At 39.5% G+C, this 20,943-nt stretch overlaps 2 pseudogenes; both read left to right on the top strand.

Annotated features, from left to right (window-relative positions):
* The first annotated feature begins 1,384 nt into the window (after positions 1-1,384).
* Positions 1,385-3,284, top strand: LOC149171357 (mitogen-activated protein kinase kinase kinase 20 pseudogene; annotated as a pseudogene).
* Positions 3,285-15,460: 12,176 nt separating this feature from the next.
* On the top strand, positions 15,461-20,716 carry LOC149171356 (mitogen-activated protein kinase kinase kinase 20-like; annotated as a pseudogene).
* The last annotated feature ends 227 nt before the right edge of the window (positions 20,717-20,943 follow it).

Genomic DNA, 20,943 nt, shown 5'->3' with positions numbered 1-20,943 from the left:
TTTTTATGTTTTTATCAGCATGATGAATTGTAAATGTATATACCTTCTATCTCAATTTTGTCGAAGCTATAGTTGTAAATACCCCAGAATGGGAAACTTTTGTAGGTGGGATAGCCATATCTACTGCAACAAACTAGATGGACAAAGAAATCATTACCAGCGTGTAGAAGCATGAATAAACTGTTGTAAATCCTCGATTTTGTTGAGTGGGGCTTTTTAACACATAACTATACTCACTTTGATTAAAAAAAAACTTAATATAGATGTAAAGTAATAAACTAATTAATTAATTAATTAATTAATCAAACTTAGATTAGAATTTTAAAATAAAACAAACCATCCAATTTAATAATTTCAACACTAATTTTAATATTTTTGATTAAAAATATTAATAATTATTCAAAATTCTTACCTATATAGTTGATATTTTTTTTAATAATTTTTTTTTTTAAATAAAGAAAAAAAAAACATTCATTTATAATTAAATACTATACAATATCTTCATACCATCATTGTTAGCGATTATTATTTTTAAATAAAGTTTTTTTTTTAATAAAAGAAAAAAAAAAACATTAGTTTAAAAGTAAATCAAGTTTACATATAATTATGATATACAACATCTTCACACCATCATCATTGTCAACTATGTATCAAAAACTTTAAAACGGGCTTTAAATGGGCCCTTTATAAACAAGTATCTAAGCATGATAAAATTAGGCATCGTCCTCTTGATCCTGCCACCAATCATATATAATTTAATATATGGAAAAGATCACTCACAAATTAACCTACAACAAACAATTTGCCAATTAGATTCAATCCTTTTTTAGGGTAGAAATGGTTTAAAGACCATTAAAAATGTTTAAAACGCCCAAAACTCTGAAACTGGATAATTATAATCATCATTTCAAAAAAATTCTACCAAATTTCATCAAAATGTGTTAAATTTTCTAAAATTTTCCAAAAAAAATATCACTTCATTAAACAAATCTATCATATTTACCCTAAATCAAACTATTTTTCCCAAAAAATCTACTCTATCAAATTCATCCCCAAATTAAACTATAATGACGTCCTCCTCGACCCTTTACATGCCTTGCATATATGGCACCTATTCTTCGAAAAGACAGGTATTTGGGCTAAACAGTTTCAACCACCCTCCTTGTGATGTATATGTGGGTGGCAGCGGCACACACCCACAGCGTAATCAAAACAGCCTGTGCTCTTCTGGAATAACACAACTGGACACGCGGTCTGCAGCTGACAAACACGTCATCCATCTTTTGACCCTACTCATCGTCGTAGGGTTGCTGGCAGTAAATTCCAACACCGGAAAAGCAACAGCAGGTGACTTGAGCGGCCAAGAAAGCAAGAAAAAGCACTTGAGTGGCCAAGAAAGTAAGAAAAAGCACCGGACGGCGGAGTTTCACACAGAAAAGCATGATTTATTTAGGTAGCTTTTCAAGAAATCAACTCCAACCTATCACGGCCGCTTTCCTTATTCGCCTCTCTCCCCACGAGGCCTTTATAACCTCACAACACCACCACCAATAGCCATGCTGTGTGCACGATTCAAAAACACATTCCGGTGTATTGAATTGGGAGGCAATGGGAATCGAACTAGAGATGGGCAGACCCCAGGAAGAGGGCTGGGTGAGGGGTGCCATTCTTGGGGCCGGAGCTTACGGAACAGTCAGCCTTGCCGTGAGCAGGTCCAATGGCCAACTCTTTGCAATCAAATCCGCAGCCGGCTTTAGCGTCGATTTGGAAAATGAGTACCAGATTTTGCGGTGCCTCGATTGTCCATACATCGTTCGCTGCCTGGGGCACGATTACAGCTTCGAAAACGGTGCAGAGGTGCACAATTTATTTTTAGAGTACATGCCAGGTGGCAGCTTGGTGGATCTACTGGGAAAGTTTGGAGGGACGCTGAACGAAACAGTGATCAGAGCATACACACGCGGCATCCTACGTGGACTCGATTACCTACACAGTCAGGGGATTGTGCACTGTGATATCAAGGGGAAGAACATTCTTGTCGATTCCAATGGTGTGAAGCTTGCTGACTTTGGTTCTGCTAAGAGGGTTGATGATGAGGAGAAGTGCGAGGAGGCCCTGCAATTGAGGGGAACCCCTCAGTGGATGGCTCCAGAGGTGGTGAACCAGGTGGAGCAGGGACCTGCTTCTGATATTTGGTCTCTCGCCTGCACTGTGCTTGAAATGGCCACTGGCAGGCCTCCATGGAGCCACGTTTCCAGTCCCCTCGCTGCAATGTATCGAATTGGATGCACAGAGGAGCTGCCTGGGTTGCTTGGATGTCTTTCACCTCAGATTCGGGATTTCCTAGAGAAATGCTTTCGGAGAGATCCAAAGAAGAGGTGGACGAGTGCAGAGCTGTTGAACCATCCTTTCTTAAAAGAGGACTGCTCTGTTATTGAGGCAGAGGAGGCCATTAGGGGTCCGGGATCTCCGACTAGTCATTTGGATTTTAGGAATCACATATGGGATTCCTACTCTTCTCAGACGACTCTCATTCCGTCACTCAGCCTCCCAAGCCCAACTAGGGAACGCAATGCAGAGGTGAATAGATCAGTTGAGCAATGCCCAAGACCTTCTCCCAGAAACAGATTGATGGCACTGGCCGCACCTTGTACATTTGAAGAAGTTGCTAACAGGCCTAATTGGATCACAAGCCTCCATGGTCCGTGGACTATTGTGAGATCTTCCAGAAGTAAATCTCCAACGTCAGATAAGCCTCTCTCAAAATCAGACATTAGTAATGGCTCCTCCATCCAGGAGCTTCCATTCACAGAAGAAAGGTGCAGTACCAGCTTCAAAGCTGTCAATTGGAAAGGGTTGCAGCCAAGAGGTGAACTAGATCAATGCTCACAGGGTATGGTCTCTGCAGCCCAATCTCAACATCAACCATCTTCCAGCACTTCTGCCAAGACTCTGCATCATAACTTGTTTTCGCTGGCTGAGGCATCCAATTCGACTGGTGAAGCTTGGGACTCGGATGGAAATTCGTCTCAGAGAATTGTTGGTGGTGATCCTGGCATTCATGACAGATTAGTAGTTGGAGAAACGCTTTATATGTTTGATGATAAGTGGAACTCTACGACTTGTGCAGGAGCAACTTACTGCCCCTGTTGTTGTATGCGCAGTCCACAATTTTGTCATACAAGTATGATAAATCTGCAGTTGTATATTAGGCGCAGAGCAGATCCAGACTCTTGTAATTTTCATTCAAAATTAATTCCAGTTGAATTTCTTTGGTGACACAATGTATGACTTCATTATTAGCGATTTAACTTAATTCCTGTTTGATTGGCAATTTGACCTTATTCGGGTGGGAGGATTTTCCCTTGGGATATTCACGTAAATTTAAAAGTTTACATATAAATTTGTAATGATAAGTTTTAACTATCTTTTAAAGAGTGTGATATCTAAATTTACATATAAATTTGTAATGACAAGTTTTAACTATCTTTTAAAGAGTGTGATATCTTTATTGAGTAGTGATGTGAAGAATTTTCGCAAAGAGAATGAATTTTTTTGGGTGTTATGAAGGGGTAAAATTCATGAATAATTAATGTGAATTTTTCAAATTGAATATGAAAAATTAATATGTATGAGTTATAATTTTTATTTTTTCTTCTAAAATCAAAACTAAAATTTTAATTAATATTTAGAGAATTTTGTTAATTAATTTTGGTATTTTTTAGGTTTGATTTACATAAATCATTAAAATAAAATTTAAGAAGGTTTCATTTTGCGTTTTGTTAAATTTTGTTTTAAATATAATTTTTTAATAATTTTGAGTTAATTTGATGATCGTAGTTGATTGCTTGATGTTGTACTAGTTCCAATATTTTTTGTTCAACTTTCTAAGAGACTTTGATATCCCATAGGATTTGAATCTACCATTTTCCTCTTCTCACCTTTTTCTTTTGATCTTCCATGAACAACAAAAGCCTTATTGGTAGATTCATAGGCAGCCATTGCCTCATTAAACACCAATTTCCTTACAATGTCATTACTAATTTGTCCCATGAATTTGACAAAGACCACAAAAGAATCATACAACAATCCTCTTATTGTAACCTATGAAATTAAACAATAAAAAATATTAATATTGAAGTCACATAATCATAATATACAACCATTACTATATAAATAAAACTTAAATGGGATGATTGCTATCTTACCCATTGAGATTCAAGTTTCAACTAATAATTGGAGATTAATGGATTTGATTCATTGATCCATTAAACCCCTTTCCATGGTTTCCCAAAATATAAAAAATAAGTCAAAGTAACCGCACAACTACGTTGCCAAATTAGATACTCAACTGGAGGCTAGAGAACATTCCACTCCTTTTCCACTGCCCTCATTTCAAACAACCTCTGCTCTGTTCGAATAACTACGGCCGACAGACACGTCATCCATGTCCAACGCTACTCAACTATTTCCGAGCCCACCCAAACGCCTCAGGGTCGCTGGCAAGAAAACTCCGACGTTTGGAAAGCAACCTTAGCTTCGAACCCATCTGTCCAAATGATCACCTGATCTGTCGGTCAACCCACTTCCCCTTTTCCGGCAAGGGAATCAAACTTGGCCTCTCCATTGGATAATCTCTTTTCAATAAATCGTTTTAGTTTATATATTTTTCTAGTAATTTATAGTGATAATTTTGTGTTTCATTAACTTGTTTTTTAACACATTCTTGTTAGGTTAATATATAATTTTTATTTATTAAAAAAAATATATTTTCGAATTTTTAGAAGGATTTGAAATAGGTAAATATATAAATAAGTTTATCAAGCGTCAATGTTTCTATGGCGAAAAAAAAAAATAATAGTTTTTCCACCCTTGAAAATAATTATTAATTTCAATTAAAATTTAATTAAAATAATATAAAATTAACTTAAAATTAAAATCATGCTTAAAATTTATTATATGGAAAAGCCATCTTTTATATGTATATATATAAAATATTGATTTTACATGGTTGTGGAGCCGTGTAAATTTGAAAAATATTTCAAAAATACATACCATGTTGTGAAGAATTTTCTAAAATATTTATAAACTAATACTATTATATAAATTAAATCATTGATAAAATTGATAAACAATATTATGGGGTCTTGGGCTTAAACTACTTTTTCCAAGACAAATCAACATTTAAGGGCTTATTTAACTTTGCTTTCCAAAAGTAAAGTTTGCACATCATGAAGACATGAGGGAAATCAATATAGGTTGAGAAACATAATGAGGAGGTCGTAATTACCCAAGAAGGAAATAGAAGAGAGGATGTCGTTATCATCAATAGTGTAATATTCCAAATCGAAATTTTACAGAGATAATCAAAGATATGCAGTTGTCTATAACGCGACTTTTTGATAAATCCTGCAGGAATTTATTGGAATCGCAAGTTTGATAGCTAGTTTCTGCACAATGAAAGTGTTCGAGAATCCAAATATGCAGTTAAAAAACATTTTAACTGCAACAAATCAAGATTTAACCTGAATTTCTTCCGCCGGATTCCGTCAAATCTCCAAAAAGTCGCATTATAGACAACTCCAAAGATATGCACAAAAATAACAACACAATAAATTTCAGCGAACACCCATGAACAAAAAATTTCTCTGGAACACCCAAAATGGCCAATTTTTATTATAAATAAACTGTTGGAGTACAATAGAATTGGAAGGAGTGTGTCTGGGTTTGATCAAGGCAAGCTACAAGCCCCAAGTGACCAATCTCCCAATGTCCAACTGCTGCAATAATTTGACCCTCCAAAAATCTGTCCTGACCCAATTTTTCTTCATTGCTGGATGACTTGGCACCTGAATTTGCCCCTCAAAACTGCCCAGAAAATTTTGTAAATTTGGGAATATGATCCTTGTCAAAAACCCAGAAAAACCCAGAAAGAGATTTCTCTAATTTTGACCCTCCAAATTCGACCCCAAATAGCTTGGCCCTCCTCAAAGACCAAAATGTTTCACCTGTAGCCAAAAATGATGAATTGTTGCTCTAAAATGCTAGCAATTTCCCCACAATCTCTCTCCAAATGAAATCCTAACAACTTAGCCCCTAAATCCTCCAACTGACACTCCACACAAGATGACGCAGTAGCAAGCTTCAACAATTCGTACAACAGTAAGGGACTAAATATTTTGTGCTCAAGAATGCTCGGATCACCTTGAAATTGTAGCCACAAACCCCTCTCCAAAACTGAGCCCACCAAGTGACGCAGATTCCCTAGCTAACTAACGATTCGCCCTGCTATAAGAATGAGGATTTCAGGCCCGAATGTTACCCAAAAAATTCTTTAAAATTAGCTAGAGACTCCTCTCAATAAACCCACAAAAACCCAGAAAAGGTTTGCGCTGAATCCAATGTGCCTCGGTGACCCCAAAAAATGTGTATGGTTCTAACTAGCTGGAAAAGCACCCTGTAGAAATAATTCTATTGTAGAGTGCCAATCAATTACTAGAAAAATGTCCTCCAAAACTCTTTACTCTCCTAGGGTGACACTCGAAGTTCACCGAAGGTAGAGGTGGAATTTCCACTCGGAAATCCCTTGTGCTGAACAACACAGTTGCCTTAGCTAAGCAACTCAAGAGAACTAATGTTGAATTGTAAAATGACCAAAGATGTTCCAAATGAGAGCCTCCTTGCTCTATTTATAATTGTTGGCCTCTCTCTCACTTGGTGGCCCCCACTTTCCACTAGTTCATCCCCTTTCTTTTTCTCTCTCTTGCTCCACAAGTGTGCATTCCCTTTTTGTCTCTCTTGTGGCCCCCACCTGCAAGTGAGTTGCAATATTTCCTTTTCACCCAAGCTCCTCAAGCCGAAATCATATCTAAAACTCGAACTACAAAATTTTGCTATGCCTAGCACCTCCCCAATAAACTTTGTTAATCTCATCAAATGAAAAAATCAAAATTGAGAATATTATAGTCCTCCTCTCCAAAAATTGCTTGTCCTCAAGCAATGCATGAACAAGAACCCTCTCTAGTTGTTGATCCCCACTGTTACTACAAACTATTCCCAGATATGACATTGAATCAATCGTGACATCTGCGCTATCCTGTCATGAAGGAATCCCTCAATACCAGGATCCCAAGCCATCATGTCCAACGTGAAGCTCCCCTTGCTCCACTCACTATCTTGCCATGTATAAGTACCAGAAGCCCTCTGCATACCATAAATGAGTAGGGAATCATGATCATGATAATGTAGCACTTTGTCCAACTCTGCATGAAGCTTCCCTATTGAGTGGTCCATCTCATACACTCCTAGAGTAAACTCCTGAAGATACCACCCAATCCCTGCAGAGATAAAGTCTTGCTTGCATGAGCTTCCCCTGATATCTTCCTGCTGATGCCCCCACCATGCAGATGAAGTCCCCCACGCCATCAGTGAATCACTAAATCCCAATGGAAGATCTGAATGATCTCCCCCTGTATAAATCGGTTCATCCCCAAGGGTAGTTTTATTGCCAAATCCTATGATGCTCGGATCCCATGCTAGTCTAAAATGGGTTCCACCATGTTGTTGTTGCGCAACTCTAACCATGACAATCTTCCCATCATGTGCAAGTTGTATCCTCCTCTCCTGGGACCTGATGGCAAAATATCTATATAGCCCCAATGCATCTGGCCCAAGAATCTCCACGATGTCATGACCTACCCATCCAACACTCACCCTGATCCGTAGCAGCAACAAGGAAAACCAACCTTGCCATGCGACAAAGGCTTCAACGCTCCCCACATGTCAAACTAAGTGTGAGTTGGGTTATCTTCTGTCCTGATCCCACTCATCACAAAACAGAGTGTCCCATCAACCAACCAAGTCCTTGGATTCCATAACCAGAACGGTTGCAACATAGTCCCGACAATTGTTGGCACCAACCTGTACCACATCTCAATTCCATGTGTGCAATCAATACATGGACTCCCTACATCACAAACCAATCTAGTGCATGCGAAATTACCCTTCGTCGGCCATACCCCGTTGTGGGATCTATCATCTTGCCTCTTGAAAGCGCTCCCAAACACTGCTTGGAGTCTAAACATCCGTTTGCAAGTAAGGTCCACCAACCATTGTAGATGCTCATGAGACACCTTAGGATGTCTCGCCAAAAGGGGGCCATGCATCTCCCTAAGTGTGGGCTCAAGGGTGGTGCAAGTGTTACCTCTACAGAAGATCGAACTACCCCCAAGCATGCATCCACCAACTCGTGCCCTGACCATATGCCACAACTGGAAAGCCTCTCTCCTGATGCACCATGTCTCGTCCAACTGTCTCAAACCATCCTCTAGGGTCCTGTTGCTCATGATGTGAGCATCAAGAGACAATATCCAAGTCCACTGTGTCAGTGTGAAATGCTGGAGATTGAAAAATGGAAGCTCATAGTCGGCCCTGTCATCAACTCGCTCTCCAAATCTAAGTGTGCCAAACCCAAAGGTCAAATGCCATCGTTAGGATATCTCTCTGGCATAAACAATTTAACAACCTATCGTGCATCATCATCCTCTACTGCACTCAAATATGTACCCTTACACTCCTCTGCATAGCATTGAACTCCATGGTACAACTCTATGCACAATTGGATAGAAAAAGTCAATGCCATGCCACCATGTACAATAGGGCATCCCATATGTGCTCATGCATCCACCACTCTACTAGTACACCCACCACAATGTGATCTACACCTCCTCATCTGCCCAGGTACACCTATCTGGCCCAACGCCTCACATGCAATCGAGAATAACACTACCATGTCGACCCTTAGTAGCTCTAGTGCCCAATACATCAATGAGAGAGCATTGTCTCCATATGATTCCCTGTTTGGTGGTCTGACAATGCCACCTCCTCCTAACAACCCCTGCTAGAGTAGTCTAATTATCCTATAATCCCATGTCAACCCAACATGCCATGACAACTCATGAAATCTTCTTGCTGCTCTGTCAATCCATCCTGTCACTAGTGCTCTCAAGAACTCTGAATGGGATATGGAAAGGTGTGTGCGCCCAACTACTATGTACATCATGCAGCTACTACCATCACCTACCGACTCCACGATGTGATGGAGAATCCCGCTTGGATCCCAACAACAGTTTGGCTCTCGAGTCCCTCTGGTAATCCACAGCCTTTGCTGAACTATGGCCATGGATGCATCTAACCTCCTAGCCAGCTCCATCGGATACCAACTCAATATCTCTCACCATCCAATCCTGAGAGAGGGATCAAATGCATGAACAACCATACACAGAACATGTCCTCCATCGTGCGAATGTTGCACCCTGCACAACTTGTTTTGCCCCATCTCACTAGTCTGGAAAATCCATGTAATCTGCCTAGGTAATGCAACCTCTCTCTCACCAACATGCAGAGGTGGCCCAACAATGCTGCAAGCCTCATCGATGTATGCTTGAAGGGGACTGTCGTCTGAAAGTATGACATCTCTGTTGGTTTCCGATGCATCTATCTGCTCCTCATGGATGGCTGATTCTAAGGATGGATGCTCATCCTCCTCCACCATGGGCTCAACATGAGCCACTAAATGTCCCTCCAAAGATAGCTCATCATGCATAACATCCTCAACAATCAGCAATAGGTGGCTATCGTCTGGAAACTTTGTCACAGATGCCTCTATACCTATCGACTCGTCATCAATGGTGGATATGTCTCCCGACACATCATCAACCTCTTATGTGCTGCTATCACCTAAAAACTTGGACATGGCCCTGGACACCTCATCAATGGATCCCTCAACAATGGACGACATCTCATCCATGGGTGGCTCCTCATCAACAAATGGCCCTTTGAGTGTATGCTCTACTCTCTCCACTAGGGTGTCAACCGAAGCTACTGAAGGGATCTCCAACAAGGGTGACTCATGCGTCACATTAGACACATTGATACGCTCCTCACACTCCTGTGTGCCCACAATCTCATGCTCAACCTCCTCCTCAGGCTCCTGATATCTAAAATCAGGTCTCCACCAACAAAAGCGCCTCTCGGTCTCATCCTCTAATTATCCTCCTCTATGCTGCTCAAATGAGAAAGCCCTCTTGATCCTAGGATCCACCCCCTAACACTCATTAATCTTATCGATGGAGGGCCTCATCAAATCTGCAAAGGTGTTTGGTTCCCTCTCCTTCTCCAGTTCACCCAGAAATGAGGCATGGTAGGTCGGCTAGGATGGCCATCGTTATTGTTATGTTGAATTGAGTGTGCATGTGTGTGGCTTCTTCGTTGCTTATGTCTCAATGTCCCCATCATTTGTTGCATCCTCTCTAGGAATTTTTGGTTTTTCCTCCTCAACAATCAGTTCTCCCTCATCAGCTCCTCCATGATCCTTTTTGTACTCTTCCCTTTCGGAGTCATCAGAATTCCCATAAATTCACTAGTCACTGTGAATGCATGGCCAAATCCTCCATGATCTCGCTGGCTCCCCCATAGCTAGCCAAGATCATGCTCGATACCACTGTAATATTCCAAATAGAAATTTTACAGAGATAATCAAAGACATGCACAAAAATAACAACACAATAAATTTCAGCAAACACCCATGGACAAAAAATTACTTTGGAACACCCAAAATGGCCAAATTTTATTATAAATAAACTGTTGGAGTACAATAAAATTGGAAGGAGTGTGCTTGGGTTTGCTCAAGCTAAGATACAAGCCCCAAGTGATCAATCTCCCAATGTCCAACTGTTACAATACTTTGACCCTCCAGAAATATGTGTTGGCCCAATTTTTCTCCATTGCTGGCTAACTTGGCACCCTAACTTGGCCCCTCAAACTGCCAAGAAAATTTTGTAAATTTGGGGATGTGATCCTTGTCAAAAACCAAGAAAAACCCAGAAACGGTTTTGGTTGGTTTTGAACTGCCAAATTCGATCCCAAATAATGTGGCCCTCCTCAAAATACCATCCTCTCGGTCTCATCCTCTAATTGTCCTCCTCTATGCTCCTCAAATGAGAAAGCCCTCTTGATCCTAGGATCCAACCCTTCACACTCATCAATATTATCCATGGAGGGCCTCATCAAATCTGCAAAGGTGTCTGGTTCCCTCTCCTTCTCCAGTTCACCCAGAAATGAGGCATGGTAGGTCGGCTAGGATGGCCATGGTTATTGTCATGTTGAATTGAGTGTGCATGTGTGTGGCTTCTTTGTTGGTTATGTCTCAACGTCCCCATCATTTGTTGCATCCTCTCTAGGAATTTTTGGTTATGCCTCCTCAACAATCAGTTCTCCCTCATCAGCTCCTGCATGAGCTTTTTTGTACCCTTCCCTTTCGGAGTCATCAGAATGCCCAAAAATTCACCAGTGACTGTGAATGCATGGCCAAATCCTCCATGATTTTGCTGGCTCCCCCATAGCTAGCTAAGATCATGCTCCGATACCACTGTAATTTTCCAAACAGAAATTTTACAGAGATAATCAAAGACATGCACAAAAATAACTACACAATAAATTTCAGCAAACACCCATGGACAAAAAATTGCTTTAGAACACCCAAAATGGCCAGTTTTTATTATAAATAAACTGTTGGAGTACAATAAAATTGGAAGGAGTGTGCCTGGGTTTTCTCAAGGTAAAATACAAGCCCCAAGTGATCAATCTCCCAATGTCCAACTGCTGCAATACTTTGACCCTCTAGAAATCTGTGCTGGCCCAATTTTTCTTCACTGCTAGCTGACTTGGCACCCTGATTTGGCCCCTCAAAAATTCCCAGAAAATTCTGTAAATTTGGGGATGTGATCCTTGTTAAAAACCCAGAAACGGTTTTCGTTGGTTTTGAACCGACAAATTCAACCCCAAATAACTTGGCCCTCCTCAAAATGATGAATTGTTGCTCTAAAATGCTAGCAATATCCCCACAATCTCCCTCCAAATGAAATCTTAATAACTTAGCCCCTAAACCCTCCAACTGACACTCCACACAACAATCACCCAAGAGAAATACGTACATATGTGAGAGATGACGTAGTAGCAAGCTTCAATAATTCATACAACAGTAAGAGACCAAATATTCTGTGCTCAAGAATGCTCGGATCACCTTGAAATTGTAGCCATAGACCCCTCTCCAAAACCCCATAAATACCCAGAAAGGGTTTGGTCCAACTCCAAGCCAAAACTGAGCCCACCAAGTGACGTAGATTCCCCAACTAACTAGCAATTCGCCCTGCTATAAGAATGAGGATTTCAGGCCCGAATATTACCCAAAAATTTCTATAAAATTAGCTGGAGACTCCTCTCAATAAACCCACAAAAACCCAAAAAAGGTTTGGGTTGAATCCAATGTGCCCTGGTGACCCCAAGAAATGTGTATGGTTCTAACTAGTTGGAAAAATGCCCTGTAGAAATAATTCTGTTGTAGAAGGCCAATCAATTACTGGAAAAATCTCCTCCAAAACTCCTTACTCCCCTAGGGTGACACTCGAAGATCACCGAAGGTAGAGGTGGAATTTCTACTCGGAAATCCCTTGTCCTTGTGTTGAACCTAGGGTTTTGGCAACCACCACTCGCTTTATGACACCACCACCACCACCACCTTAGCCATTGACATAAGAAATCCAACCAATACTCTTCTAACCATGTCCGTCCCAGTGCACTGTGCTCTCTAGGGTCCCAAGTTACGGACATAAAGCAAATTCTAGGAGCTTTGTGAATCTCTCTACTAGAAATTCTTGTAGGATGAGTCTCCTCTTTTGTAGAGAACCAGACAATGTTTCCGAGGAGACTCCACACATACTCTACCAAGACTCCTGTTGTTCCATAATTCATCTCCTGGCTTACGAACATTACCACCATTCTCAAAATCCTTACAGTTATACAATACATTGCCTCTAAATCTTTCCTTGGGTCGCTTCCCAAAGCCTCTCACTTACTATCCACCTGCATTGAAGTTGTCATGTGTGGTGGGAGTTATGCTCCTTGTCCTGGGAATGTTCTCAGGACTCACTCCCATCGGGGGAACCTTCTCCTTATACACTCATTTCTCTAGGCATTGCATTTTCTTTTGATCTAAGTTCGAAGGCTAGCCCAGAGCAAGGTCTTGGGAATTCTTGAGGGTGCTCTAATTAGCTAGCCAATCTAGTATTTTATTTCCTTCTTGTCTAGTGCGTGTTGTAATTACATAAGGTAAGGATAACAAGAGATCTTTAATATGAGAACTATGGGCCTCGAGGTGCCAACGACATATTACTTTTTCCACTGGTGCTCCATGAATGATCTTTTGGATTGCCTTAATCACGAGCTCTGAATATCCTGAGATCTGAATCTTATGAAGATTCATTCGTTGGGCCAACTTCAGCGCTTTTTCAGGGGCAGTTAGTTTCGCCACATTATTTGTCGTATATCCACATGGCCCCATGAAGAAACCTATTGGCTGACCCATGTTGTCTCTAAGAATCCCACCTGCTCTAACAGGGTCGAGATTCCCTTTCGAGGTCCCATCAAAATTGATTTTAATAAAGCCCTTTGGGGGGGGGGGGGATGAATGTAGTCGGAGAGTGAACCCGATCGTTATGTGTAACACCCTCCTCCCACATCTACCCAAGTAACCATGCCAACCGGGTAAACATGCGATGAGAGACTAGTATGATTGGATTCAACCTCCTATGTGACCTTAAGGAAGTGGAACTGAACTCCAACGTCACATGCACTAGCAAATTCATGAGAACATGGTTATGTAGGAATAAGAGCTCGAGAAACGGGAATGCATCAGGCAATTGGAGGACGAGGTGGATGCACTGTGACATCAGCTATAAAATCTGAAGATTAAAGTGGAAACCATAGAGGAAGGCATGGAGGAAAACATGGAGGGTGTGATAGATCAGGAGAATTGCAAAGGCTGAGAGGATGCTTCTCCTGGCCTGGATCTAAACTGCCCAACTCTAATGGACATTTGCTCTCCTCTGTTTTGTTTTTATGTTTTTATCAGCATGATGAATTATAAATGTATATACCTTCTATCTCAATTTTGTCGAAGTTATAGTAGTAAATAAACAAAATGGGAATTTTTTGTAGGTGGGATAGCCATATCTACTGCAACAGACTAGATGGACAAAGAAATCATTACCAGCTTGTAGAAGCATGGATAAATTGTTGTAAATCCATGATTTTGTTGCGAACGAGTGATACTTTTTAATACGTAACTATACTCACTCTGGTTAAAAAAACCTTAATATAGATGTAAAGTAAAAACTAATTAATTAATTAATAAATCAAACTTAGATTAGAATTTTAAAATAAAACGAACCATCCAATTTAATAATTTCAACAATTTCAACACTAATTTTAATATTTTTGATTGAAAATATTTATAATTATTCATAATTCTTACCTATATAATTTTTTATTTTATTTTTTAAATAAAGAAAAAAGAAAACATTGATTTATAATTAAATCAAGTTTACATGTAATTCTGATATACAACATCTTCACACCATCATTTCCAGCGATGTATCAAAAACTTTAAAACGTGCCCTTTATAAACAAGTATCCAAGCATGATAAAATTAGGCGTCGTCCTCTTGATCATCACACCAACCATATATAATTTAATATATGGAAAAGACTAGTGAAAAATTAACTTACAACATGCAATTTGCCAATTAAATTCAGTTGTTTTTTAATGGTGGAAATAGATTCAACACCATTAAAAACAACGAGAACACCCAAAACTCTAAAACTTAATAACTATAACCATCATTTCAAAAAAATTCTGCCAAATTTCATCAAAATGGGCTAAATTTTCTAAAATTTTCCAACAAAAAAATCACAAATTTAAACAAATCTATCATATTTATCCCTAAATCATACTATTTTTCCTAGAAAAATATCACCAAATTAAACTACTCTATCAAATTCATCCCCAAACCAAACTCTAATGACATCCCCCTCCACCCTTTACATGCCTTGCACCTATCGTTCAACAAGTCAAGTACTTAGGCTAAACAGTTTCACCCACCCACCATTGTGATGTATATGTGGGTGGCAGTGGCACACACACACACCGTAATCAACACACCCCAATTAATAACCGTACGAACATACGAATCGAGTTGAGGAATTCAAAAGTTGGTAGTCCGTTCAATGACAATACCTAAAAATCGCTCCTCATCATCGTTCACCAATTAAATATTGAATTCGATCAACGCACTACTCTGCGCCCAACGTTTTCCTTTCAAACAGCCTGTGCTCTTCTGGAATAACACAACTGGACACGCGCCGTGCAGCTGACAAACACGTCATACATCTCCCATTGCACTCACGCATTTTTGACCCTACTCATCGTCGTAGGGTCGCTGGCCAGAAAATTCCAACACCGGAAAACCAACAGCAGGTGACTTGAGCGGCCAAGAAAGCAAGAAAAAGCACTTGAGTGGCCAAGAAAGCAAGAAAAAGCACCGGACGGCGGAGTTTCACACAGAAAAGCATGATTTATTTAGGTAGCTTTTCAAGAAATCAACTCAAACCTATCACTGCAGCTTTCCTGATTCGCCTCTCTTCCCACGAGGCCTTTATAACCTCACAACACCACCACCAATAGCCATGCTGTGTGCACGATTCAAAAACACATTCCCGCGTATTGAATTGGAAAGCAATGGGAATCGAACTAGAGATGGGCAGATTCCAGGAAGAGGGCTGGGTGAGGGGTGCCATTCTTGGGGCCGGAGCTTACGGAACAGTCAGCCTTGCCGTGAGCAGGTCCAATGGCCAACTCTTTGCAATCAAATCTGCAGCCGGCTTTAGTGTCGCTTTGGAAAATGAGTACCAGATTTTGCGGTGCCTGGATTGTCCACAGGCCTGGAATTTCAAATCCCCTTTGCCCATCAAATGAAAATTTAATGACGTTTTTATATTTTTCATGCCTTTCATTATACGTTCTATGCAAAGTTGTGAGTGTCAACTTCCTCTTATAGGGAAACTCTCTTTCAACTACTCTTGCATCTCAACTTTCTCTAATCTCTCATAAAGTGCCTTGTTTTTTCCTAAGTTAGCATATGTGTTTCGAAATAGCATACAACCACACCTTTAAGGTTTTATAAGGCTTTTCAGCTTTCTGGGTTAATAGTTTTGATTATATACTTAAATTTTAATATGTGAAAGGCACTAAAGAAGGTCACATAGTTAGGATGATGAGCATCCTCAACCATCATTGGATGAGATGGTGTTATGCATCCCTCTAAGCATATTAGACGTGGAAAACCTGCATCAAGAGAAAAATACTAAATGAAAGTAATTAGTTGTTGAAGAACCATTGCCCATCGCAAATGATTTGTTGGCTAAGCCCAATCATGACACCTTTGATCTTTTAGCTAAAATCTATGATAACTTGTATTTAAAATAACAATAATTATGTATATTGTTAATGCAACCATCAAGACATAGACTCATACTTTTAATGGTTTTCGCATTAAACTTTGTGCATGTGATCTCTCTCAAATTTGGTAAGTTCCATCTACAACATGGGACAAATAAATAGTTTGTTACAACAATGAAGTGGACAAAAGTATCATCCTCATTGTGAAATGTTTGTACTCACATTGCTAACTTTTGATAAGCATGATTCTAGGCAGTGAGGGTTATTTATTTTGACGCCAAGGGCAGAATTATGATAATTTTTACAACTAATTGAGGAGTCTTTTATTAACGATATGAACAATAGTGTGAAGAAATGCTAAGTTGATTTTTTTTTCTAAGAACATGCACATGGATTGTGGTGAACTTTTGCAATTTGAGACCTCCTAAGGAATACATTTTCATGCTTCAAACGTAGGCAGGCTTCAGAGAAAACTCTTTTCCAATATGAAAAACGAAAACTATCATACTTTGTGCAGAAATGAAAGAATTTTCATACTTTGTGCATATATGAAAGTAGATTGAAAATATATGAGAAAGATTCAGCAAATTAATTTTTTTCCAAAAGTCAAAAGCATATTGTTACATAAGCCACTCCTTGTCAAGGTTGAACATTTAAGGTTCCAGAAAATACCGTTGGATAAAAAAAAATCTTGCTCAAAGTTCATTCAATAGAGCCCAGCTGTGTCCTATGTGAGTCTGTGATTGTGTCAATATGGGAGGCCATGAGTGTAATACCTCTTTGAGTCTCAACCCGGCCTAGAATTAGGGGTAATGTAGAAAAGAACTTCAATATGCGAGGAGTAAAGAAAGAAGAGAATGCTAAGTTTATGGGCTAAAGCATTTGTTGGACTTGGGAAGTTGGAATGTATGTTGTGTCTAGAGTCCAATCCCTTCTTTTCAACAAGACTGAAAGCTGATAGATGAAACCAACTCTGAATTGTGAATTGTATTGTTACAAGAGAGCAGAAGGCCACACAAGAGAGTTTATAAAACCTGCCCATCCTTAGACAAGGAGTCCAATGTTGTCAGTTTATAATAGAGTCATACTACTTTAGAGGTCGAGATTTGCTTCCTCCCTCTAAGCATTAGTTAGTATATGATATATCTCTAATTTCATAAAGTAATATACAATATTTTAAGCCAAAAAACTATTTAAAATATTATTTTAATAAGAAATATTAAAATACAAAAATTATATAATCATACTTAACTACAAAAAATCATACAAAAATTTCAACTTAAACACTGCATGAAACAGTATAAAAAAAAAACGATCCATGTGAAATGAAAAACAATGTTTGAAGTTTTTACGGTTTCCTTTTCAAATTTAATGAAATTATATTTTAAAAATCAAATTATAAATTTAACCATGAACTTAGCATAAATTAAATATTTAAGTTAAAAAAAAAGACAAATTAATATGTCTAAAATTAAATTTTAAACTATAAATATTTTAAAATTTTGTAATAAAATTAGAAAATACTAATCAAAATTGTTTGTACAAATTCATACCAATAAAAAAACTCCGAAAGTTATAGTAATTAATTAACGTTAAACTCTAAATCCCCCTTATACCACAAATAAGATGGTAAGTGAATATCATTGACCAGATCTCAGTGGCAAGGGCGCACTTAATTTCTATTTCTTCTTCTTCACTATGTTGAGATGACACAATAATGGGATGGGCCAAAGGGACAGTACTAAGGATTGTCCTATAAGGAAGCCACAATTTTGGCTGGAAAACAACAGGAATCAATATCTTAAACTACAATGGAAATCAATTTATGCAAAAAGGCAAGCTTCAAACCAGAGACAATGCATATCATCCGACTCGTAAAATCAAGTTCCTCCCATAAATAACTCCCACATGAAGCTGAACACGGCCATTGTACATCTCTAAAAACATGAAAGTGACCAATGTAAACACAGTTAAAGGTAGAAAGTTTGTGGACTGTATCATTTAAAAACTAAAAGACAGCAGATGTTTCAATTCAAATACATTACCAAAAAAACTCAAAAATACAGTGAAAATCTAAATTTAAATGCAAGTGTTCCTACTTAAATGTCATGGCAGACAGACATGAAACAAAATCTAGCCTATGAAACTTTAAATTAAATTTAAATCCAGAATTCACCAAATTATAAAATTAATTTAAATCCGCAGTTAGCGAACCTTTAAATTAAATCTTAATTCACACATTTCAAAGGGTTGCAGATTAAATTCATACCTAGACTTCACAAAGATTCAAAAGTAAAACCAACAATAAGAACAACAAAAACAGTAGAAAAACACACCTCTACTGTTTTGGAAGATCAGAGGAGTAGATTGAGTCTGCAAATCAAAAAATTGGGGCAAAATAGTCCTCTGCTTTGGCGGTTCTTCCTCTGCTAAAAAAAATATACACATCGCTTCCTCTGCTAAAAAAATATACACATCGCCCTAGAAAATAAGAAATCTGTGCCTTCAGCAGTTAAAGTTGAATTACCGAGCTTTATTTAATTTTACAAAAGAAATCATTTAACATTTACACCAAAGCCGTTCTTTCTTCTGCGAGTATTCAATGGTCTGGTGAGGTTGACTGAGCCTGTACTCTCTCATTCCCCCTAAAATTTATGACGGGCAACCTAGATATCTGAACGTCAAATTTACGGCTTGAGATTTTTTTAACTGTCATTTCATACGTTTGATAAAAAAAAATGTGCCGTCAAATACGTTTAAAAATCGGAAAAACGTTCTGTGGAACGTCAAATTCCAGGGCTTGTCCATACATCGTTCGCTGCTTGGGGCACAATTACAGCTTCGAAAACGGTGCAGAGGTGCACAATTTATTCTTAGAGTACTTGCCAGGTGGCAGCTTGGTGGATCTACTGGGAAAGTTTGGAGGGACGCTGAACGAAACAGTGATCAGAGCATACACACGCGGCATCCTACGTGGTCTCGATTACCTACACAGTCAGGGGATTGTGCACTGTGATATCAAGGGGAAGAACATTCTAACATTCTTGTCGATTCCAATGGTGTGAAGCTTGCTGACTTTGGTTCTGCTAAGAGGGTTGATGATGAGGAGAAGTGTGAGGAGGCCCTGCAATTGAGGGGAACCCCTCAGTGGATGGCTCCAGAGGTGGTGAACCAGGTGGAGCAGGGGCCTGCTTCTGATATTTGGTCTCTCGCCTGCACTGTGCTTGAAATGGCCACTGGCAGGCCTCCATGGAGCCACGTTTCCAGTCCCCTCGCCGCAATGTATCGAATTGGATGCACAGAGGAGCTGCCTGGGTTCTCTCGCCTGCACTGTGCTTGAAATGGCCACTGGCAGGCCTCCATGGAGCCACGTTTCCAGTCCCCTCGCCGCAATGTATCGAATTGGATGCACAGAGGAGCTGCCTGGGTTGCCTGGATGTCTTTCACCTCAGATTCGAGATTTCCTAGAGAAATGCTTTCGGAGAGATCCCAAGAAGAGGTGGACCAGTGCAGAGCTGTTGAACCATCCTTTCTTAAAAGAGGACTGCTCTGTTATTGAGGCAGAGGAGGCCATTAGGGGTCCGGGATCTCCGACTAGTCATTTGGATTTTAGGAATCACATATGGGATTCCTACTCTTCTCAGACGACTCTCATTCCGTCACTCACCCTCCCAAGCCCAACTAGGGAACGCAATGCAGAGGTGAATAGACCAGTTGAGCAATGCCCAAGGCCTTCTCCCAGAGACAGATTGATGGCACTGGCCGCACCTTGTAAATTTGAAGAAGTTGCTAACAGGCCTAATTGGATCACAAGCCGCCATGGTGCGTGGACTATTGTGAGATCTTCCAGAAGTAAATCTCCAACTTCAGATAAGCCTCTGTGAAAATCAGACATTAGTAATGGCTCCTCCATCCAGGAACTTCCATTCACAGAAGAAAGGTGCAGTACCAGCTTCAAAGCTGTCAATTGGAAAGGGTTGCAGCCAAGAGGTGAACTAGATCAATGCTCACAGGCTATGCTCTCTGCAGCCCAATCCCAACATCAACCATCTTCCAGCACTTCTGCCAAGACTCTGCATCATAACTTGCTTTCGCTGGCTGAGGCAACCAATTTGACTGGTGAAGCTTGGGAGTCGGATGGAAATTCATCTCACAGGATTGTTGGTGGTGATCCTGGCATTCATCACAGATTAGTAGTTGGAAAAACGTTTTATATGTTTGATGATAAGTGGAACTCTACGACTTGGGCAGCAGCAACTTACTGCCCCTTTGCTGTATGCGAACAATTTTGTATATTAGCCGCAGAGCAGATCGAGACTCTTGTAATTTTCATTCAAAATTAATTCCAGTTGAATTTCTTTGGTGACACAATGTATGACTTCATGATTAGCGATTTAACTTAATTCCTGTTTGATTGGCAATTTGACTTTATTCGAGTGGGAGGATTTTCCCTTGGGATATTCAAAGTTTACATATAAATTTGCAATGATAACTTTTAACTATCTTTTAAAGAGTGTGATATCCATTTGGAAGGGTCATTTGAAGAATTTATTTAAGTTTAAAGAGTGATATTTTTCCAAAAGGGTGATT

The sequence above is a fragment of the Pinus tabuliformis genome, chromosome 4_2, assembly GCF_031772625.1.
Source record: "Pinus tabuliformis cultivar Carrire ecotype Pingquan chromosome 4_2, CPIR1, whole genome shotgun sequence".
Classification (NCBI taxonomy): Eukaryota; Viridiplantae; Streptophyta; class Pinopsida; order Pinales; family Pinaceae; genus Pinus; species Pinus tabuliformis.
Note: the sequence above shows the minus strand (reverse complement) of the source record. Positions and strands in the feature narration are given on the sequence as shown.